Source organism: Mixophyes fleayi, chromosome 1 (assembly GCF_038048845.1).
Source record: "Mixophyes fleayi isolate aMixFle1 chromosome 1, aMixFle1.hap1, whole genome shotgun sequence".
NCBI classification, from domain to species: Eukaryota; Metazoa; Chordata; class Amphibia; order Anura; family Limnodynastidae; genus Mixophyes; species Mixophyes fleayi.
This window is the reverse complement of record NC_134402.1, coordinates 329,746,948-329,770,886: the sequence shown is the minus strand read 5'-3', so window position 1 is coordinate 329,770,886 and position 23,939 is coordinate 329,746,948.

Genomic DNA, 23,939 nt, shown 5'->3' with positions numbered 1-23,939 from the left:
CAATAAAAAAAATGATTCATGGGTGCAGAAAGAGAGGAAAAAAAAGTTTTTGGCATTTAATTCCCCGAACCCCACTAAGGGGCAGATGCAGGTAAGTTAAATTGCAGCTGGTAATGGGACTGCTGCTTTAATCATGATTCTGCAACAGGTTTCCTAACTCTTACTAACTTCATTTCCAAGTAAGTTTAATATGTTAACTATGTTTTCTATGTTTTTTTGGATGATCAGCTATCGTTAGTGTTAGTGTATTTTATGTGCGGCCCAAACCAACTCGTCGTCTTCCAATGTGGCCCAGGGAAGCTAAAAGGTTGGACACCCCTGTATTAGGGGGAAGAATAACACTTTACAGGTCACTGGTAAGCACTCACTTTGAGCATTTTGAATAGTTGTGGAGTCCTATCTCCAAAAAGATATTAATAAAATAGAAATAAAAAGTCAGAGAATCATCATCATCAACATTTATTTCTATAGCACTAGCAAATTCTGTAGTGCTTTACAAATGGGAACTAACACAGTAAAAATAACAATACTGGGTAATACAGACAGACAGAAAGGTAAGAAAACCCTGCTCACAAGTTTACACTTCATGGGACAATTGGAATTTGATACATGAAGTTAGGTGCTACATATTGCATATTGGTCAAGTCAGATTGCAAAGGTAAAATGTGCTTTGTGAACTATTTGATCTAGTCACATACCAATGTTGGTCAAAGCGTTGTTGTCTTGTGGTAACTGTGTAAAAGTTCGCAATAGGTTAAGCTAGTGAGGTTTAGAGGGTGGTTGAGGAATATTATAAGCTTGCCTGAAGAGGTGGGTTTCAGAGAACACTTGAAGGTTTGAAAACCAGAGGAAAGTCTTATTGTGTGAAAGTGGGTGCTGCCCGAAAACAGTCCTGTAACCGGCAATGGGAGCATGTAATGAGAATATATGAGAGACGCAGATCTTGTAGAGTGGAAGTGTCTAGTTTGGAGATATTTTGAGACAAGTGAGGATATGTATGTTGGTGCAGTTTTGTTGATCAGGGGAGCAGAATGTAGAAATTGGGGTTTTGTATGAAGGTGGGAATCCATTGAAAATTTATAGTGATAAGATTTCTGCAGGTATGAGGTGAATTGATAGAGTTTCACAGCAAAGAGGTTAAAGTAGTGGGGGAGAGCTTAGCTGATAAGGTGATGATGCGAGAGGGGGAAAGGAGTGTTAAGGAAATCAGAAACTGAGCATAGTCTAGAGAAAACAAGATGAAGCCAATGGCTATCCTGATGAGTAGATGATTTAATCTATGGAGAGAGGCAGAGGGAGGACATTAGACAGAGTAGTTTGGAATCAGAACTGGAATGTGGATTATCATAATGGATGTTGAAATCAGCCATGATGATGGTGGGGATGTTGGAAACTAAGAATTTAGGGAATCATGCAGAGAAATGTTCAAGAAATTGTTGGCGTGGTCCAGGGGGTGATAGATCACAACAACACACATGTAGAATGTATTAAAAATCAGAAAAATCAATGGATCCGAGCTGGAATATGGGTGGTCTCTAACCTTGTAGTTAATGGGGCCTGGCCCTCCCTGTCCAACCTCCACCAAAAGTTCAAACCCCTCCAACCCCCTTTTTTTTGAATTTTTCCAGAACCGTCATTTTACTGCATCCCTGCCCTCCCCTGACATCTTGAGGACCCTTACTTTTTTTGAGCTGTTATGACTCCACTTCCCCCCTCACTAAGGGGATGATATATTTGGTATAGCACTGGCTTATTGAGTCCACCTACGACTCACAAGGTCGACATGAACGTGAATGGGAAAGATACTTGGATCCCCCACCTGATGAAACATGCTGGGAGGAGGTCAGAGAGGGGATATCCAAAAGTTTGATCTCCATGCAAAGTAAGGAAATGGCCAAAAAAACTATGCTACAGGTGGTACTACACACCTGACAGGCTCTTAAAGATGTTAACCGCATCCACTCCATACTGCTGGCAGATTTGTGGTCATGCTCCTCTACATTTGGTGGACGTTCCCACGTATAGTCTCATTCTGGAATATGGATTTCCTTCTCTGTCATCCTCTACCTGATGAGAGTGACACGTCTAATAAGTTGATCTTCCATATTGTAGCGGCTGCAAAATCTCTGAGAGCCAATCACTTGGAGAACCCAACCTCCCTCTATGCAGGCCCTCTGGAATTATGTCTGGCATATCGCAAGTATGAATAGTATCACCTATTACCTACATGATTGTGTTTGAGCTACTTGGTACCTCAGTGAAAGCCATAGCTACCTATCCAACCCTTTTCCGAGTTCTGAAAGCGGCGAACCCACCAATGATCTATACTCTGAGCCACCTCTGGATGCTCCAGGCTGGTCCCTGCACCCTCAAGGTATACGGTACCATATTGATGGTCTTCGCCTCAAACACAGTTAAGGCACTAATGTCCATATGTTAACTGTTAGCATTTCTCCGATTTCAATGTCTGTTCCTCCCTTTTACCACTTTCCTTTTCCTTCCATTTCTTCCCCCCTGCCCACCCATATTAACACTTCTCTCTCCCAACCATCTCTTCCTCTGCTCGTAACCCCTCTCCTTCTTTCATAAAACAGCAAATTTTGAAGGAAATGTTTCGCCTCTTCATATACAATTGTTACAATTGTTCAATGTACTTTTTCGTGTTTCCTCCTAAAATTAAGAGTTTTTAAAACAAAATCAGAATACTATGTACTTCAAAAGATGTGAACGTGAGTGATAAGACATTTGGTATAATTGCAATGTGGGCTTATAAGTAAACCAACCCCACCTCATTGTTTGCCTCCAGGTCTGGAGGTTTGAATGAAATGAAGGGCACCATGTGAAAGGGCTGCAGGTGAGGCAGTGTCTGATTTTGTAAGCCATGTTTCTGTTATTGACAGAAAGTTGAGGTTGTTTGAGAGGAAGAAATCAGGTATGGAGTTAAGTTTGTTGCAAACAGATCGTTCATTCCAATCCAAGGGGTACGTTTAAAGGACTTTGGAAGAGATGGGAGACAGGTGATGTGTTTGAGGATTGCTGGATTTCGGTGGTATTCTGATATATGTATATGAGAGAAGTGAGGGGGACCTGGATTAGGAGATACTAGGTAAAAGAGTTAGAGAGAGAGACAGAAAGGAAAGATGATTGCAAGATGTGTGACCTTTTACTTTCTGGTGACAGGATGAGGATGTTACAGTTAGTGAATATAAATAGGAAAAAAGTTAATGAATGTTAACTGGAAGCAAGTGGAATAATGAAGGGACAATGTGGACAAAGATGTGTGCTGCAGGAAGGTTGAAGGATGATATAGATCTAAAGATATTGCCATGAAAGGAAAGCAAGAAAAACAATATGTTAAATATTAGGATTTAAGAATAAAGGGCAAGAAACTGAGGGAACTAAACAAGGAAAACCTGGTTGTAATGTCCACTGTAGTTAGAGAAGAAGTGCACTGTCAGGTTGTAGCAGATGTAGCTTATTTTCGCATGCCTTCAGATCTTGTTCAATGTTTGTTCAACTGAGTTGTTTAACTGTATTTTTTAAACACTGTTAAAAAAAAAATTGGGGGTATATTTACTAAACTGTGGGTTTGAAAAAGTGGAGATGTTGCCTGTAGCAACCAATCAGATTCTAGGGCCTGATTCATTAAGGATCTTAAATGAAGAGGATTCTTATTTCAGTCTCCTGGACAAAACCATGTTACAATGCAAGGGGTGCAAATGAGTGTTCTGTTTTGCACATAAGTTAAATACTGCCTGTTTTTTTATGTAGCACACAAATACTTGATAGCTTATTTGTACACTGAAATTTAAAGTTGATATGTGTGTGCTACATGAAAAAACAGGCAGCATTTAACTTATGTGCAAAACAGAACACTCATTTGCACCCCTTGCATTGTAACATGGTTTTGTCCAGGAGACTGAAATAAGAATCCTCTTCATTTAAGATCCTTAATGAATCAGGCCCCCTAGTTAGCATTTACTTTGTACATTCTACAAAATTACAGCTAGAATCTGATTGGTTGCCTATAGCACTCCACTCTTTCAAAACTGCAGTTTAGTAAATAAACCTTTTAGTGCAGAACACAAAGGTCTGTCTCCCTAGACTGAATGATAAGATATAGTGAGGCTTATTTCAGAACAAGTTATATGTGTGTACTACTAGAATGGCTAATGAGTTGCATACCAAAACTAATCAGAAGAATCTTCTTGAGCTGAACATGTAGAGCTTGGAAGAGAGAAGGGACAGCTCACTTTAGAAGATTTTTAAAACACTTGGAGCTAGATTTATTAAGCTGCGGGTTTGAAAAAGTGGGGAAGTTGCCTAGAGCAACCAATCAGATTCTAGCTTTCACTTATTTAGTACTTTCTACAAAATGACAGCTAGTATCTGATTGGTTGCTATAGGCAACAGCCCCATTTTTTCAAACCCGCAGCTTAATAAATCTAGCCCTTGAAGTTAAAAGGTCTAAGACTGAAAGTAAATGTAAGGAAAACCTTTGTTTACACAAAGGGTGATAAATCCATGGATCTGTGGAGATGTCCCCGGAGGAGAACCCCGCCAGCGCTGTGCCCCTGGAGGGGCCGAAGATATTCCTATGCCCGTTGCCCGTGAAGAGGGCGAAGATGTCCGCCAGCGCTATGCCCCTGGAGGGGCTGAAGAGGTCCCTGATGGTGTCCAGTAGGAAGAAAGAAGAGGAGAAGAACTTACCCGTCCAGCACTCCAGCGGCGGTAAGTATAACCTCTTCTTTCCAGGTTCTGGCAGCGGAGGAAGGATGAGCCAATCAGGGCTCATCTTTCCCCGCTGGCCAATCAGCGGCCGGATACGAGAGCCAATCGCGGCTCGCGCCCGGCAGTTTAAAAGATTGGCGCTGACGCGAGCCAATCGGCGCTCGCGCCGGCTGATGACGTCACGCCGGCGACTACATAAGTCGCCGGGTGGCGCCATTTTGTCAGAAGAGAGTCGGCGGCGGAGAGAGAAGGACGTCGTGGGACGTCCGGAGTGGCGAGTCAAGAACAGAAGCAGCGGAGGTCGTCGGCGGGGAGCCCTTGTAAGGGTTGAGAGCGCCCCCGCCTCAGAAGCAGCAGCGGACCCAGCGCCGAACAGGATGTATACAAAAGTGTAAAACTGTTATTGCCACGTGTTGCGGCTGGATACGCCCTTCCACGCCATAGCGTGCTCTACGCATAATATCAGACAAAGACAATCAAGTTTGCTCGATATTAACTGAAATGACTTTATCCAATTTGCTGACTTCGACAGAGGTAAGGGTGACTAAGGTGTCTTCCAATAGGTTAACTAAAATCAGGTATCTACCTGCTTTGGCTGCAACCCGCTTTTTAAGGGTAAAAGAGGCATTAGAGCTGATCAGAATGGCAACTCCATTGCGCTTTAGTGGACCATTCGCCATATAGATTGTGGGATAGTGATTGTCTCTAACAGTAGGGGGGGCAGAGGCTGAAAAGTGAGTCTCCTGTAATGCAACAATATCTGACCATTGTTTAAAAAAGGAGGACAGCGCCATTCGGCGTTTAATTGGTGAGTTTAAGCCCTGGACATTAAGAGAAAGTAGCTTAACCATCTAAATTGAGGGGAATAGTGCATTGTCTAAATGACATGAAACCACAGCCTACCCCATCCAAAATCCGGAGAGGGGAGCGAACCATAATAGCGACCTGAACAAAGGTGTGATCTTGAGACATGAAAGGTAAAGGAGGGAAAAAGAGGGAAAAAAGAAAAAGAGAAAAAATAGGGCAAACTAACTGAAATAACCAAACTATTGGGTTAGTGTATTTGCTGGAGGAGAAAAGCAGCAAAATAAGTAACGGGGGGAGCATGAACTAATGGGGGTCCCCACTTACGTACTGAACACACACTCAAACCCAATAACAATTGCAGACCCGGATAACATCCAGCATCGTAACATGAATAATAAACAATACCTTAACTTTCAAAGAGGCATACCAAGGGCTGCCATTACATAACAGTATTACCATAATAACATACGAACTGTTGCGACTCAACAATTGAAGTGCCTGGAAGATAAAACATGTAAGTGGCACAATAACATTTACAAACAAGGCACACATAACCCCGATCGTGGCTTTCAATAGATCACCCTATACAGGGTAGTCCTTAAGCGGTAGTCTGTTTTCTCCAGTTTCGAACATTTGGAGCTGGACGAGCAACCAAGCAGTCGGGGATATTTCTGATGACGGAAATAGGAAATAAGCCTCTTATGGAGCACTTTTCGACCAGTCACCTCTTACTCTCGATTTCGAGGCAGGTGCTGTCTCACACACTGGAATGTCCCAAGATTTCAATAGAGCAATGTCATCTTCTACCGATGCTTTACTGGGAATCCCCAACGGTACTGGATCTCTTGTTCCCTTAAGGCGCTGGTAACTGCTTGAAAGGATCTGCGTTTAGCTATAGTGGCAGCCGAGAAGTCAGGAAAGAATTGCAGTTCTTTAAGAATTGACGAACTTTCATCCAGCCTAGCCGCCTTAGTAAGCGCTCTTTAATCTGAAAGAAATGGATCCTGAGGAGGGTATCCCAGGAGAGGGATTCAGGACCGAACCTCGGCCTTGGGAGGCGATGAATACGGTCGATGGCTAAATCGAGATCAGATGCTGCGGGTAAAAGTTGGTGGAATAGGTTGGTACCAAAAGGCAGAAGTTCAGCTCAGGAGACAGTCTCCGGAATCCCTCTTATTTTAATATTGCTACGTCTCGACCAGTCTTCCATATCCACCGCTTTTTCTTGAGAAGCATTGAACTCTGCTCTCAATGTTTCGTGTTCTGAGAATAGCTCATTGTGAGAGGCCACCACTTCCTCAAATTTGTCTTCCAGATGACCCGTTCTTCCTCTCAGTTCAGTGACTTCACGTTGAATATCTGTAATTAAAGACGTCATTTCTGATAGCAATTCTGACTTGAGTGTGGCAAGCATAGATTGCATAGTTTTAATTCTGATAGGTCCATCCGCATCAACATGGGAGGGAGAAGACGGAGAGGCACTGTTGAGGCCCTCTATCGAGGACGGTGAGGTAGCTGACAATGTAGCATTTGCAGGATGTTTGTTTTTCCCCGCATTAGAGGAAGAGGAGGTCTGCAGTTTAAAGAATTGGCCTGGCGGCGGTGATTGGATAGGTTTAACTCTTTTAGGTGCCATGGCGCCTTGCATAGATCCAATTATAGACTGAGAAAAGATAAATGCCAGGCCAAGGACTTGTAATGTTAACTGAGTGCAGGATCTGGGTACAGTTGAGAAGACTAAGCGAACCAGCACCACATGAGAGGGGTGTGCTGCAACATGGTAGGGGACCCAAGAAAGCTCAGTCCAGCATTATATGACAAATCACATGCCACTACCACTTCCTTCCCCACTAGTATTCATTGGGGCAAGTGCCCGGCAGGAGACCAGTGGCTTCTTCCGCCAGTAACTGCCCCACATACACAAAGCGGAAGTACGGACCTGCAGTACGGAAGTGGAGTGGCTGGGGGACCCGCGAAACCTGAGCTCGCGGCTATATTGGCCGCACATCGCCGACCCAGCAGCCCTGACACCGGACCAAGTTGGAGCCGACAAGACAGTGCCTCCTCTCCCCAGGGGTGCTGCTCCGGGTTACTGCACTCGTGGGGGTCTGCAGGCAAGCTGTTCCGTTTGCACGAGTACAGGCGCCTGGAGGGGTCTCGCGGGTCTCACTACATGCCCTGGGATTTCTGGAACAGAAGTGGGTAAGCGATTATGGTCTGGAGATTAGTTTAAAGACCACAAAAGGGCAACTTCTGTGGCGCTACTTCCATATAGGACTGTCCAGGAAGGCGACCAAACTCTGCCCCTGACCCGTGGCTTGTTTGACCCTTGTGTGCTTCTGTGCCTGCAGTCTATTGCACCTCTAGCAATCCAGTTCCTGTGCCTGCAGTCTATTGCACCTCTAGCACTCCAGCTTCCGTGCACACAGACTGTTATACCACCTGGTATCCTGCTTAAAGCTTCTCAGCTTACCTGGATCTCCATGTACTTCTGCCTGCAAACCGCTACACTCCTTCTGATCCAGACTCGCAGCTGGAAGATTACCTGGACCTCTATTTACTTCTGCCTGTTGTATGCAATACAATTTCCCAACCTCAGGTTTGTGGTGCCCGCTGTCTGCTCCATTGGACTTACCTGTGTTCTGCCTGTTGTTCGTGATACCATTTCCCAGCCTCGGGTTCATGATGCCCACTGTTTGCTTCATTGTACTTACCTGTGTTGCTGCATTTCACCATCTAGATTTACAGCTTGATCTGGCTTCTGCACCATCCTTTGTACTGTGCTGCTCTCCAGCGCCATTTCCACACAAGCCAAAACTGGCATTACATCCAACCTTGAATCTGTTGTTGCTATAGACTGAACTTTTTATCATTCCCTGCATCTGTGGCTCAAACCTTGTAGACTTGCTATCTAGTGCTGCAGTTAACCCTCCATATCCTGGTTGCTCTGTTACCTATACTGGCTCTACCTTCTCCAGTTGGTCTTCTTGTGCCTAAAATTCAAGTGATCATTATTCTGCATATCATGCTGACTTGTACTTGCTGCCTTACCATTTATTGCACCCTAAACTTGTGTAACCTGTGTTATAAAAAATAAAAACACTTTGTTTCACTTACGCTCTCAGTGGTCTTCATGTTGGTAATCCAGACTTTCAGGGAGTCTATCATATCTAATATTGTTTCCTCAGAGCTGATTAATCATATCATCCATTTTATTATGATGATGAACAACATGATAAGAGACCCAAAGGCCCAACCTTTGGGTCTCCAGGTGTTAGAAACTATAAGTCTCAGCATACCCTGCCAGCTATTGCCTGGCAGAGCATACTGGGGTTTGTAGTTTCACAACACCTGGAGACCCAAAGGTTGGCCCGGTCTGCAATAAACAGACAAATATCTTACCCACTGATTATTTTTTCAGCAGCAAGAAACACAAAGAGACTTTTTGGGATATAGTTCCATTCTATTTTTATCATTATTCTGATCAGGTGATAATCATAGTGTCAGCTTTTGTTACAATACAGATTTTGTGTGGCAATTTAACAATTTAAAGCAGATTTCACTTACTATTGTAGATGAACTAGGACTTGAACTAGAGATGTGCATTGCCAACTAATTTTCCTTAAGGAAGAGCCAGCACCAGGATTTTGTTGTTCAAGGTTCTGGCTTATAAAAGCTGTTTCCTCTGCCACTGTTTGTTAGTTAATCATTGTGTGTCCCTAGTCCTGGAAGGAATGAGCCTGCATGCTGCTGTTTGTAGTGACTTGGTTACTGATACTGCTTGTCTGTCTTCTGATCATAATTTGAATTTTGAGTGATCTCTTTTATTTGCTCATATTATCTTACCTTGCTGTGTATGTTACCTGTAGTAACCCTAGCCTGTTAATCATTTGTGAATCTGTGTTGCCTGCCCTGACACTAGCCTGTCTAATAATGGCTTTATCCCATCCTTTTTGTGTTCTATGTACTTGCCAACTCTCCCAGAATGTCCGGGAGACTCCCGAAATTCTGGTCGGTCCCATGGACTCCCGGGAGAGCTGGCAAATCTCCTGCATCCCGCAATTGCAGGTCTAAAATTACGTGATTCGCGGCGAATCGTGTCATTTTGCCCCGCCCCCACGACAAAACAGCATATTTGTTGCGAGGGACGGGGCCAAAATGACGCAATTGGCTGCGCCCCACTCCCTCCTGCACTCTAGACACACCCCTCTCCCGGATACGACTTTCCAAATGTAGGCAAGTATGGTTTGAATACTGGCTGTTTTTTCATGTGGTACACAAATACTTGATAGCTTTATTTGTACACTGAAATTTAAAGTTAATCTAGGACATGCCCTACTCCAACTATAAATCTGTCCCCATATTTTAAATTTACTTCGCCCTCCAACGCAACATGGTTTTACCCAGCTGCAAAGTTACTCTTTTTTAATGCTTTGCTCTCCTTTATGACTCAGGCCCATAATGTACTTAGGAATATATATAAATCAACACTAAAAGGGTGAATGAATGTATGAAAACTCAATTCTCAGAAATGGAGGTACTGCAAAGCATCAAAATATGGAAAATGAAATAAAGCAGTGCTGGCTCCTTTCTAAGACTAAATAACATAAAATAACTGCAGTCAATATATACAAATCACAAATGTAAACAATTTCATTTGAAAAGTAATATCTTGAAAATGAAAATAACAATCATTACAATAGACTTGTGCACAGTTGCAAACAGTTATTAGCATTCTATATATATTATACGGGACTTATATCAAATGTACTTACAACAGTTTAATGACCAGCATTTGATGGCAGCAGTTGTAAAGAATAACCAGGGATTGGAACAGTTCCACTTTTGGTGATTATTTGGTCACAGGTAGGACAACTAGTAATGTGGCTGAATCCTTTGCTCAACAGTCCCACCGTGCAAGGTATAAACCCTGGTTACTACTGTACTTTATAAAAAGAACATTTTATTTTTCTCTTTATAGTAAAAGTTACAAATCAATAAGCATTAGTACAACTAAAAATACATAACCTGTTTAGTATGTTGAGGAATTTAGTTCTTACAGTCTTCTCAAAATAAATCATGTGACCAAATGTATCTATTAAATGTGGCTCATTCCTATAAGATAAAATAATAATTGCTGTAGGCATACTGCTGTGCTGTAAAATGAGCAACCTTTGCATTTTTAATTTCTGTAAATGTTATGTTCAAGTGTATATTATATGTTATCTTATTGAAATATTATCACAAAGCTTGTCTATATTTATTTATCTATGCTACTGAATTTGCCTACAAATCCAGTCCTTATACACCTGCATGGGACCATTACAATAACTATTACACTGTGTTTTCATTATTAATCATTATGAATACATTAATAATAATTATTCATTTTAATTAGGTCACTTTATGTTTTAATGATCGCACAATGAGCAGTAGATCTAATAGCTTAAATGTATAATCAGTATGAGATCCTTATATTTATTTAACTTAATAAATCAGTGAAAAAAAGATTCCTATGGACAAAGGAATGCTAGTCTAAAGTGAAGATGCTGCTGCACAGACATTCGAAACTACATATACATTAAAATCTTTAACAATCACCCTAAATCAATGCAATTCTTGTTTGTTTTTCAAATGTATTTTGAAATGATATTATTTTGCCTTTGTGAAGCTTCGCTTTCACAGTACTTGCAGTTCAACATTGCTATTCATGATTGGAATTGTAAACAGAGGGTGGGTAGGAAAAAAATTCCAAGCATTACAAACTGTTTTATGCATATTTATATATGAACAAGGTAGATGAAGCCACTGCTTGCCCTTTACTCTGCTGGAATATTAATTGGGATATTTATGAGCTAAGCATGCATGGAATAAATATGGAATGATGATGGTGGTCCTCACTGGTTAAGAGTTTGGCAGTTCTGCTCCTCTTTGAAAACAAGGCACCTTAGAAAATGAAGTGCTTGTCTTGTGGCTCATTTGGAATGCAGAAAGCATCCGAGTTGCTGTGCAGCACTGCAAGAAAACCCTGAGAAGACAAGAAAAATGAAGGCAGCCACAATCTCATTTTCTGAGGGCTGCGAGTCAGCCAGGAAATGGCTATTATTCCATCGACACTGTCGGTATTAAGTTATTTCCTTCACTAAATACGAGAATGTTCATGAATATCTATTGAGTCCCAGATACTGGTGTCTACTGGCAGTATGGCTCACTGATTGTAGCTTTATATTCCTCTGACTACAAACCTCAATCTCACATTGAAGTGAAAGACAATAGTATTTTAAATTGGTTAATAAATCTCCAGATTGATGCTCTTGGAAGGTGCATGAACTTAGTCTCTATTACAAGTATAAAAGCAATAACATTTTAACCATTACATACTCCAAAAGAATGTTCTTGCCCTTTAAATAACAAAAAACAACAACTGTATTTGCAATTTGCTATCATGTTTAAAATGCTATTATCCTATTAGTATAATAGTAAAACTTAGGACACAGTGAAAAGTAAAGGTTGGTTCACGAGCCACATTTCAGATCATGTTTTTAATATAATCCACTTTTGTAGAGGAACAGAGATCAGAACAACAGCCGAATATTTCTGATAAATGAGAGTTAAAAAAGGCAGCTTTCTCATACTGAAGATTATGAATTTTAGGCTTTCTTCAGGTTTTAATGGCCTTTTAATAGATTTGAAACATTTACAGAGGACCTCATTTATATAGTCAAAATGCTTTAGGTTTGCAAGTATTTACTAAAATGGTACACACACAGATATTGGTTCAGAGAGAGAAGCAAAGTAAAAAAAAGTAGCAAATTTGCATATTGGTAAAATCATGTCGCATAGCAAGGATGGGGAGGGGTGCGTTTTCAAAAATGTACAGACAGGTTGAGATTTCGGAGGGGGAGTGCTCTAGCTCAACTCTAAATTGCAGTAGTTAGGTGCTACATGAAAACTCTGCCTATATTTCTCATGTTTTGCAAGATGGTTTGTCCAGGAGCTCAACTCCTAACTCTAAATGAGGCATTCAATTCATATCAAGGTACATTTTCTCGGATCACTAAAGTAAACTAGAGCTGCGGTTAGAGTACTATGCAAAGGTGTGAATGTCAGATGAAGTCCAACTACCCCTTTCATTATCACAAATTTTCTTTCCTAAAAAGTGTATAGTTTGGCCTCATTTATGTCATAAATTAATTATGAGAGTAATGGACACCGTGACTTATTTATTCCATTGCCATTTTGTGCCTTTAAAGCTTATATTACAAAAAAAAATGAGGCAAGGTACACCTAGAAATGAGCATCTCCACAAAGGAAACAAGCAAACTTCCAATGTCCCTATTCAATATTTAAGAGAGAATACCATCACTCAGCCCAATTTCTCCTATCAATTAGTTAAAACTTCTGTACCTCTGCAAATGCAGGAAATCCATGCATGAATCTGATGCAAATTAAGCCGAATAAATCCTATATTTGTCATAAATTCACTTGTTTCACTCATATCTTTTGCATCCATACCAGAGCAGGTGTAAATGCAGACTGAGGGCTAGATTTACTAAACTGCGGGTTTGAAAAAGTGGAGATGTTGCCTATAGCAACCAATCAGATTCTACCTTTAATTTATTTAGTACCTTCTACAAAATGATAGCTAGAAGCTGATTGGTTGCTATAGGCAACATCCCCACTTTTTCAAACCCGCAGTTTAGTAAATCTAGCCCTGAGAGTGATAACTAACACAGCATAGTCTTTAAATTACAAATTACACATATGCATGTCACTAGATATCACAGAACAACTGCATTCAAATAAGAAAAACTATAAAAAAAAAGCATTGTATGTACAGTACGTATTGAAAGCATCTTTATTTATTTAAGTAACAACAATTTTGAAAAAAAAATATTCATTGAAATGATTATACTGTTAAGCGTTATTATTTTATTTTACGATCAAATATAAATTGTAAGCATTATCATGTGACTTCCTATTGCACAGACTCGTGTGCATTTACTGCAGTATGTTCTGTGTATCTACAAGGCAAGTAAAGTTTAGGCAGAGCGTATTTATACTCAGATTCAAATCAAAACATATTGGGTCTGAGTCATAAAGGAGAGCAAAGCTTAAAAAAAGAGTAAATTTGCACATGTGCAAAACCATGTTGTCTTGGAGGGGTTGGTAAATTTAAAATGTGGGGACAGATTTATCGTTGGGTTAGGGCATATCCTAAATCAAATGTAATGTTCAGCAGGGCCTGATTAGAGGTTCTGGCCACCCTAGGCTAATACACCCATAGCCCCTCCCCCTTCTCTTACCTGTTCTAGTTGTTCTTTTTTGCTTGTTCTTCCAGCCTTGTTGTCGTTTAGCTGTCTTCTGGAAAGTTGTGGTCCTGTTTTGAAAGTGTGCAAACATTACAAACCCTCAATAATTAGGCTCTTTCGAGAGCATCCTCCTGAACGCCACACAATACATACCCCCCCCACAAGCGGCCAATTCATCACACCGAAGCTGCCAATTCATGACTCCCCTGCACACTGTCCCCCTCAGAACACACTCCTTCCCCCTTTCTGAACACTGTCTTCACAGAACACACTCTATTCCCCTTCTGCACTCTGTTCCCCTCAGAACACACTCTGTCACCCTTTCTGCACTCTGTCCCCCTCAGAACACACTCTGTCCCCCTTTCTGCACACTGTGCCGCAGAACACACTCTGTCCCACTTTCTGAACGCTGTACTCCTCAGCACACACTCTGACTAATTCATGAGCGTACTTTCCCCCCGCTGCCTGGGGACTGTTAGTTCCCTGGATTGAGGGTCCCTAGTAGTCTGGGCCAGAGTATATTTATGTAATGACCTTGTTGGCCAGATGACAAAGTGGATGATATAGAGTTTGCTTACACTCATGGTTTAGTCCAGACCTCTTGTTCTGTATTTGCCCTGAGTAACTATTCCACTTGGTGACATTTAAAGACAAATCTGACTAACACAGAGGTGTCAAAACTCAGTCTTTCAGGGCTACCAACAGTTCATGTTTTCAGGATTTCTTTAATCATGCACAGTTGAGTTAATCTTTTTTTGGCTTGGTCATTAATTATCCCACCTTTTTGTTTGTTTTTTTGGGGGTTTTTTTGCGACCGGGGGGTGGGGGGGTGAGGGGGGGCTCGGTCATTGGTGGGGGGAGCAGGGTAGTAAAAAAAAAATATTCATACTCACGTGATCGCGGCGCCGGCGTCCCTCCTCTCTGCTGCTCTGTGCTCCATTCAGACTGTCTGAATGCCGGGTGTGATGTCATCATGTCACGCCCAGCAATCAGTCAGTCTGGAGCAATGGAGCACAGAGCAGCAGAGAAGACCAAGACAAAAGAAAAGGAAAAGGTAAGTAAAGGGAGAAAAATGGGGGGCTGTCATAGAGGAGTTAAAAAAGCAAGGGGGGCCTGTCATAGAGGGTTTAAAAAATGAGGGGGGGGCTGTCATAGAGGAGTTAAAAAAGCAAGTGGGGGGCCTGTCATAGAGGGGTTAAAAAAGCGAGAAGGGGCCTGTCATAGAGAGGTTAAAAAAACGAGGGGGGGGCTGTCATGGAGGGGTTAAAAAAGCGAGGAGGGGGCTTGTCATAGAGGGGTTAAAAAAAGAGGGGATGGGCCTGTCATAGAGAGGTTAAAAAACGAGGGGGGCCTGTCATAGAGGGGTTAAAAAACAAGAGGGGGCCTGTCATAGAGGGGTTAAAAAATGAGGGGGGCTGTCATAGAGGGGTTAAAAAAGCGAGGGGGCCTGTCATGGAGGGGTTAAAAAAGCGAGGAGGGGGCCTGTCATTGAGGGGTTAAAAAACGAGGGGGCCTGTCATGGAGGGGTTAAAAAAGTGAGGAGGGGCTTGTCATAGAGGGGTTAGAAAAACGAGGGGATGGGCCTGTCATAGATGGGTTACAAAACGAGGGGGGGCCTATCATAGAGGGGTTAAAAAAATTAGGGGGCGGGCCTGTCATAGAGGGGTTAAAAAAATGAGGGGGGGGCTGTCATAGAGGGGTTAAAAAATGAGGGGGGGCCTGTCATAGAGAGGTTAAAAAACAAGGGGGGCCTGTCATAGAGGGGTTAAAAAAGCGAGGGAGGGGCTGTCATAGAGGGGTTAAAAAAACTAGGGGGGGCCTGTCATAGAGGGGTTAAAAAAATGAGGGGGGGCCTGTCAGAGGGGTTAAAAAAGTGAGGAGGGGGCTTGTCATAGAGGGGTTAAAAAATGAGGGGGGGGGCCTGTCATAGAGGGGTTAAAAAACAAGGGGGGCTTTTAATAGAGGGGTTAAAAAAATGAGGGGGGGCCTGTCATAGAGGGGTTAAAAAATGAGGGGGGGCCTGTCATAGAGGGGTTAAAAAATGAGGGGGGGCCTGTCATAGAGGGGTTAAAAAATGAGGGGGGGCCTGTCATAGAGGGGTTAAAAAATGAGGGGGGGGTCTGTCATAGAGGGGTTAAAAAAGAGCCTATTGATCTTGATGTGTTAGCCACGCCCCAATGGCTCATTTGCCACGCCCCCAAATGCATGACTATACATCCCAATTTTTTTTTGCCATACTCGACTATAAGGGGGGCCCCATTAATTTGTTGTACCGGGGCCCTGAATTCCTCTTGGCAGCCCTGAGTCTAACATATAACCAATAGCCTAAAATATCCATTGAATATAGGAATGCATGGGCATGGTTTTCGGAAAACCGAACCCATCCGAACACACTTGATCTGAGTCGGCTCATTACTTTCACGTGCCCTCGGAACTGAAAGCATTGCGTCATTGTTGCCTTGTCGGATCTCACGAGTTTTGGATTCTAGAAATACCGCCCTTCACAGAGATCCTGCGTCATTTCACAGTGAGGCACAGAACAGCAAGGTTGTTGGCAGTCTCCAGTGCGGCTGGAGACTGCAGCATCATAGCTAGAACAGAAAGAGGAGGGGTGGCAGTGTTTTTCTAAGTCTTCAGTGACATTCTACTGTGCCATAGCTCACCCAAAAACAGGAGAGATGGCAAGGTTCAGTGCTGAAACAGAAATTCCAATAATAAGGCTGGCAGTGCTGTTAAAAGTCTGCAGTTACATTCTACTGTGCCATAGCTCACCCACAAGCAGGAGAGGTGGCGGTGATTAATGGTGAAACAGAAATTCCAATAATAGGGCTGACAGAGTTGTTAAACATTTGCAGTGACATTCTACTGTGTCATCAAAATGGATTCACAGCAGTCCACAGAAGACCAGGAGCACAAAGCAGCTGCTGGTACCAGTCATTTTGATAGCAATCTCTCTACGTCATCTGCTAAAGCCTATGTTAAAGTGCACATCATTTTTAAGTCAGGAAAACAAAAATGGAAGAAAAACACCTTTTACCTTGGTAAAGAAAAAAAAAGACCTTTTATCCAGATAAAGTTACCTGCAGAAAAAAATAAAATTGCCAACATGCCATGCTACACACGAAGTGGCAAGAAAAGAATCAGGCCTTCACCTTTCTCTATGAGTGCTAGTTCTGCAACTGTCACTGAGGCATCTTCTTGTAAAGTCAGTCATGACCAAGCAAAACCTTGTCATTCTCACTCAAAAAGTGGTGCCCAAATACATTTACATGTAAAAGCCAAGCTGGAAGAAAACAGTAAGGCATTAGAAGAAAACAAATGCTCAGATTCAGAAATTACACATTGTGTATCACCGGCTTCACTAAGAGACATACAGCTGACAATCTGTTACAAAAACTAAGGGATGTCATTGCAACATGGCTTATCCCACTTGAACTCTCCTCAGCATATGTAATTTCTGATAAAGCCACCAGTATTGTGAGAGCATTACAGTCAGGGGAAATCCATCACATTCCCTGTTTTGTTCATACAATCTACTTTTTGGTACAGTGCTTTTTGAAAAATGACCAGGACATGCAAAAGATGATGCCTGTGGCCCATAAAATATGTGGACATTTCCGACATTCTGCAACACCATGCAGGAGATTGCAGCAGCTACAAGAACAATTTAATTTGCCCTGCCATCAACTGAAGCAAGAGGTGGTAACAAGGTGGAATTACACCCAGTATATGCCTCTGAGGATGGAGAAACAGCGAAAAGCCATCCAAGCTTACTCCACAAGCCATGATATTTGGAAAGGAGGGGGGATGTGTTTTACTCAAGCGCAGTGGAGAATACTTTCTGTGTTGTGCAAGGTGCTGAAACCATTCTAAGTAGCCACCTGTGAAGTGAGTTCAGGCACTGCTAGCTTGAACTAAGTGATTCCCTTAATTAGACTCTTGGAAAAGCAGCTTGAGAAACTGAAGGAGGAGCTGAAACAAAGCAATTATGCTAAGTATGTCGGACTTGTAGATCAGGTTTTCTATATTCGCTTTGCCAGGATCCAAGAGTTATCAAAATCTTGAAATTGGATCTCTACATTTTGGCAACTGTGCTTGATCCTAGGTTTAAGAGCTATGTCTTCTTTTTGTTTCCATCTGATCCAGTTCTCAAGAGATGCAAGGAGCTCCTGGTGAGCAAGATGACAGTTCAAGTGTTACATGACAAGATGGTGTCTCCTCCTTTAGTTTCTCACTCAACTGCTGCTAGGAAAAAAGAGAGAAGAAGGAGATTAAAGATGCAGCACAAGCAGACATGCTTTAATAATATAGAATTAATTGACAACACTGCTTGGCTTAAGGCAGCTAAGATTGGTAGCTTGTTATGTGGGGGCCCAAACAAACCAAGCACTTCAGCCACAAAACTGGCACTCTGTGTCTTTGGAGAGCTTGCTTTGTTAAACTGTACATGTCCTTTTGAATATCTTACACATGGGCACCACATTTCTTGTTGTTTATGCCACTGCTGTGTGGCAATGTTTCCTAGATGTGGTATGAACTGCTGTGTGTTTGTGTCGTTGCTCTGTCGCTTAGCATCCAGCCAGCTCACTGCAGACTTTATCCAAAAGTGGATGAATATAATATTGTGACCTGTGAGGTGGTCAAAACTGACTAGAAATTACTGGAAATTGGTGTTTCTGAGCTTAATAATAATATTGGAACCAAAAAAAATAGCAAAATTATGTGATTTTAGCATATTTTAGCTTTTTTTTTCTAAAAAAACACAGATCCAAAACCAAAACACGCGAGGGCGGTTTTGCCAAAACTAAAACATTATAATGGAATATAATAGCGTATGTTAGCAACTGCATATGAACACAAATTACAATAAACTAACACAGCAAGATGAGGAAAGTTCAGTTTGCAGAAAGAGACAATGGAACACAAATGTCCTTGTGTCTTATTCGTTCAAGTCCATATGTATCTTACGATAAGCTTGGATTTGCTCTTCTTAAAATTGCAACTTACGAGAAAGTCGCATTCAGACATGAGTCAGGCCAACAGAGTTTGCAAAGCTGCTTTTGCACTGAACAGTGAATGATTTGAGGTTCAAAAAGGAGGTCATGTGTTCTTTCAAATTCAGAGCTGTAATGTGCATAATAACATAGTTTTGAATGACATAAAAGTCCAACATACACAAACATACTTCTGTGAAAAATCGAAATATAGTCTCCCCATAATTTTTAGAGCATGAGGTAAGTGTGAAATAAATAAATACAGTCAAACCCTCATTGAACATTTTTTAAGAGACCATAAAAAGTTATATAAAATCAGGGAAAACTCTTAAAATAAACACCCTAAAGTAAATAAGGAAAGACACACCAGGACATTGGCAAAAGACCATATTGTATGATTTTCTTAAATAGTTAGTCTGAGCAAGTTCACTGTCTACATTTGATGGACTTTTCATAAAAATCATATCTGGATAGTAAAAGATGTTGAGGGCTGATTCCATCTTTTTAGAACACATTTTACAATGTATCCTTCCTTGACACCCCCTCATCTAAATTATGGGGAAGGGAAGATCCCTTTCTCCGCTTTATTAGAGACCATGAATTCATGGTCCCCAGAACAGATGGTCCAGTATAGCAATAGGTTTCAAACTGAACTCTGTCTTCAGATCTGATAGTTGTTTTTATATTGGACTGATTATATTTAAGTTCCCAGCTCCAATTATATTGAATTTCTCCAAACTCACCCTCCTGGACCTCTCTGCTGCTTTTGATACATTTGGTCATCCTTTTCTCTTACACGCACTTCACTTCTTTGGCCTTCATGATACAGTTCATTCCTGGTTGATGCCCTACTTATCTAACTACTCCTTTATTGTCTTTATAACTGTGAAATGCTCCCCACCAACTCCCACTATCTGTTGGGGTCCCTCAAGGCTCTGTTCTTGTCCCTCTACTTTTCTCTTTGGGAACTAATTTGTTCATTGAGCCTCAGAATTTCCCATTATGCACTTCCACTGACCTCTCCACTTCTGTGCTATATTGTGTAACTTACTGTCTCTCTGTTATCTCCACATGGATTTCCCAATGCTACCTAAAGCTTCAAATGTCCAAAACAGAACTTATCTTTTTCCCTCCTCCAGGAGTCACCGCCTCCCCTTATACCTCCCGCACCATCAATCACACTAATTTCCTAGGTCTCTCAAGCCCACTGCCTTTATGTTACACATTACTTCTGCTTCTGCTTTATTCCTCACATCCAATTTCTTGTCACCTACACCTTAGGAATATTTCCAGAATATGCTCTTTTCTTACCCAAAATGCTACCAAAACTCCTATCCATTCTCGCATCATCTCCCCCTCTTACTACTGCAATGTCATGCTATCTGGCATTCCCCTTTCTAGTCTACCCCCACTTCAATCAATTGTATATGCTGCTGCGAAACAGATCTTCCTATTTCACCACTCCGTATCTGCCACACCTCATTGCAAATCCCTATAGATCCTTACATTTATATTTGACCTGTACCTCGACTCATCTCTGGTAATCACCTCTTACTCCCACCTATAAGACTTCTATTGTGCTGATACCAGTGTCGGACTGGGGCATGAAGGACTCACCGGTGGACTGCAACGCTAGGGGACCACCAGAGGGGATGTGGCCAGCCATCATAGAGGCGAGACCAGGCACTAGAGGGGTAGTGGTCAGTCTACAAAGGACAGCTAGCACCATAGTGTATTATATAAAGAATGTAGTGTGTATATAAAGAGTACACAGTCTTGAACTGCCCCTTAGATTGGGAAGAACAGTCACCAAAAATCAGGATTGTCCTACTAGACTCAGAATATTTGACAGACTGTCCTACCTGTTCTTGTCACTTTCACCACCTGTGGCTGCTAGTTTCTTTAGTTGCGGCTTGTCTGGATCCTGGAATGTTTGAAAAGAAAAATGGATACATTTGGAAAATTCCAACCAGCCCCGGCGTTAAATCAATAGGACCCACAATTAATACTTAGGCCTTTCTCCAGCCCCAACATTAAAGTAATAGTATTCCCATTTAATAAATAAACCTGTTTCCCTCCCTCGAGACAGCCCTAGCAATAAATTAATAACATTTACGTATAATAAATATACTTATTTCCCGCAACCATCACTGCCATTCAATAATTCATATTCACATTTAATAAATAGACCTCCTGCTCCTCAAACTCAATCCCACATTCAATTAATAGGCCCCAAACCACCCCTATTAAATGAATAGTCCCCACTATAAAATTAAATTGCCCCAACATCACCCCACAAACAAAATAGTACCCATTAGTTAGCCACCACCTACCACAAACACACATTACATTGCCACAAGCCCGCTGTGCCATCACACACACATTACTGTGCCCCTTCATCACCATGCTGTGCCTCCTTATGATCACACTGCGCCCTCCATGCTGCTTCCCCCCCCCCTTCATCACCCTGTGAAAAGCTGCTTTGGCCCCTCTTCACATTCTGCCATGCTGCTTTGGCCCTCCATCACACTCTGCCATGCTGATTTGACCCCCTTCACACTCTGCCATGCTGCTTTGGCCCTCTTCACACTCTACCATGCTGCCTTTGCCCCTTTTCACTCTCTGACATGCTGCCTTTGCTCACCCTTCACTCTTTGCTATGCTGTTTTTGCTCCCCCTTCACTCTCTGCCATGTTGTCTGTGCTCCCCTTCACTCTCTGCCATGCTGTCTGTGCTCCCTCTTCACTCTCTGCCATGCTGTCTGTGCTCCCCCTTCACTCTCTGACATGCTGTCTGTGCTCCCCCTTCACTCTCTGCCATGCTGTCTGTGCTCCCCCTTCAGTCTCTGCCATGTTGTCTTTGCTCCACCTTCACTCTCTGCCATGTAGTCTGTGCGCCCCTTTCACTTTCTGCCATGCTGCCTTTACTCCCCCCTTACTTCCATTCCTTCACTTACCTTTTCTATCGGCTTTATTCTTCTCTTCTGTCTTCTTGCAGACTCCTCTCTGCGCTGCTCTTCACTGAACGTCAGGCATGATGACATCACGCCAGACATTCAGTGCGTAGTGGAGCAGAGATGAGGAGTGTCTGTGCCGCGGTCACTTGAATACATATTTTTTTCAATTTCTTTATTTTTATTTTAAGTTATCCACTTCCCCCACCAATGAAGAGGGGAGCGATCAGAGTCGGGGCCTACCGGGGCATACCCCGATCCCCCGGCAGCCCAGTCCGACCCTGGCTGCTACCCTCTTATGGATTTCCCTACCATGACCAAACAGACTTTCCCTCAGCCTTTAAAGAATAGAAGATTATTTTAATTTACTAAAGTGATGAACTTCTGTCTATTAAACTGGAACCATATGTGCGGCAAAAGTATCATTACAGAAGTGCCTATCTTAAGCAGTCTGGCCCCTACAATGGAGTAGAACAGGAAAGTAACCAGTACCAAATACAAGACATATAGGGTCAAGTATTGCAGCCAGTAAGAGAGAAGCCTACAATCTTGCTTCTGTGGTTCATCTAGTTCCGAAAAAACATTCTCTAGTGTAGAATAAAAACGCATATAATAGTGTATACCATGTGCTAAGTAGATTATGTTTTAGTAATGAAAAGCACTCACCCAGTGTTGATAATATCAATGCTTTGGACAAACTTACACCAATGTCCTCTGTTGGTTGTTCGACACAACTAAGCTGAATTCCATTTGAAGTTCATCAATTACCAGGATCACAGTACCTCTTTTTGTTATATCATTTGTGCTAGAAAAGAAAAAGAAAACATATCCACAGTGTACACTGCGTGATAACTAAGGGTAAAATGAAGTCTAAGTGCTACTGAACTCAAAGAAAAAAAGGCTTTGGACATTTATTATACCAAAGTCTATTGGTATATGTGATTCCACTTGTGTATAGGAAATATATTAATTTGATACACAAATGTAATTTTATTGCCTAAAATCCAAATGTTTATAAGTTAGAAACACAAAAGATTTGTAATCAATGTGTTTCAAATATAAAATAAACATATAAAAAATATAAATAAAGAAGACAAATGGCAATACTTCTCCTCTACTAGAAAAGATTCAAAGTGTTTGCCAGACCCCCAGACCTCTATCTGCTTCATATATATATATATATATATATATATATATATATATATATATATATAATATATATAAATATATATATATATATATATATATATATATATATATATATATATGTACATATGTGTGTGTGTGAGTGTGTGTGTGTGTGTGTGAATTTGCTACACAGATGTATAGTGCTGAGTTTGTAAACTTAAGTAATAACAACTATGCGGCAGAAGGTCTGGTAATACATTGTATCTGTTGCATTGGAGGAGAAATATTGCCATTTGCCTTTTTTAAAATATCTTTTGTATATATTTATTTTATATTTGTAATACTTTGATTAAGAATCTGATGTTTGTCTACCTTTAAAATAATTTAACCATTTGGATTTTAGACAATAGGATTTATGTATCAAATTAAATTGATATTCATTTTTCCCTGAGAATTAGATATGCTCAGGCTCGGTTCCCCGAGAACCGTACACACCCGAACTTAGCAGATCCGAGCATCGAGCCGGCTTTTCTGCTCCCTTGGAATTGAAAACTAGGCAAAACGTCATCGTTACGTCGTCAGATCTCGGCTCTCGCAAGCTTTGGATTCTACAAGTACCACTCTCCACGGCCATCCAGTGCCCTTTCACAGAGGGACAAAGAAGTGGTAGTACAGTTCTTGGCAGTCTCTAGTGCAGTTGGGCAGCATCATAGGTATAAAAGAAAGATGAGGGGTAGCAGTGTTCTTCAAAGTCTCCAGTGACATTCAGGGGAGCTCCATTGCTCTATTGCTAATTGTCATTGCTGAAATAGAAATAATAGGTTTGGCAGGCTTAGTCTTCAAAATCTGCAGTCACATTGTACTGTGTTATTTAGGTAACATACAAATAGGAGAGCTCCATTGCTCCAGTGCTAATTGTCATTGCTGAAATACAAATAATATGTCTGGCAGGCTTGGTCTTCTAAATCTGCAGTCTTTGTTTGAAAGTGTATAAAAATAATATTGTGACCTGTG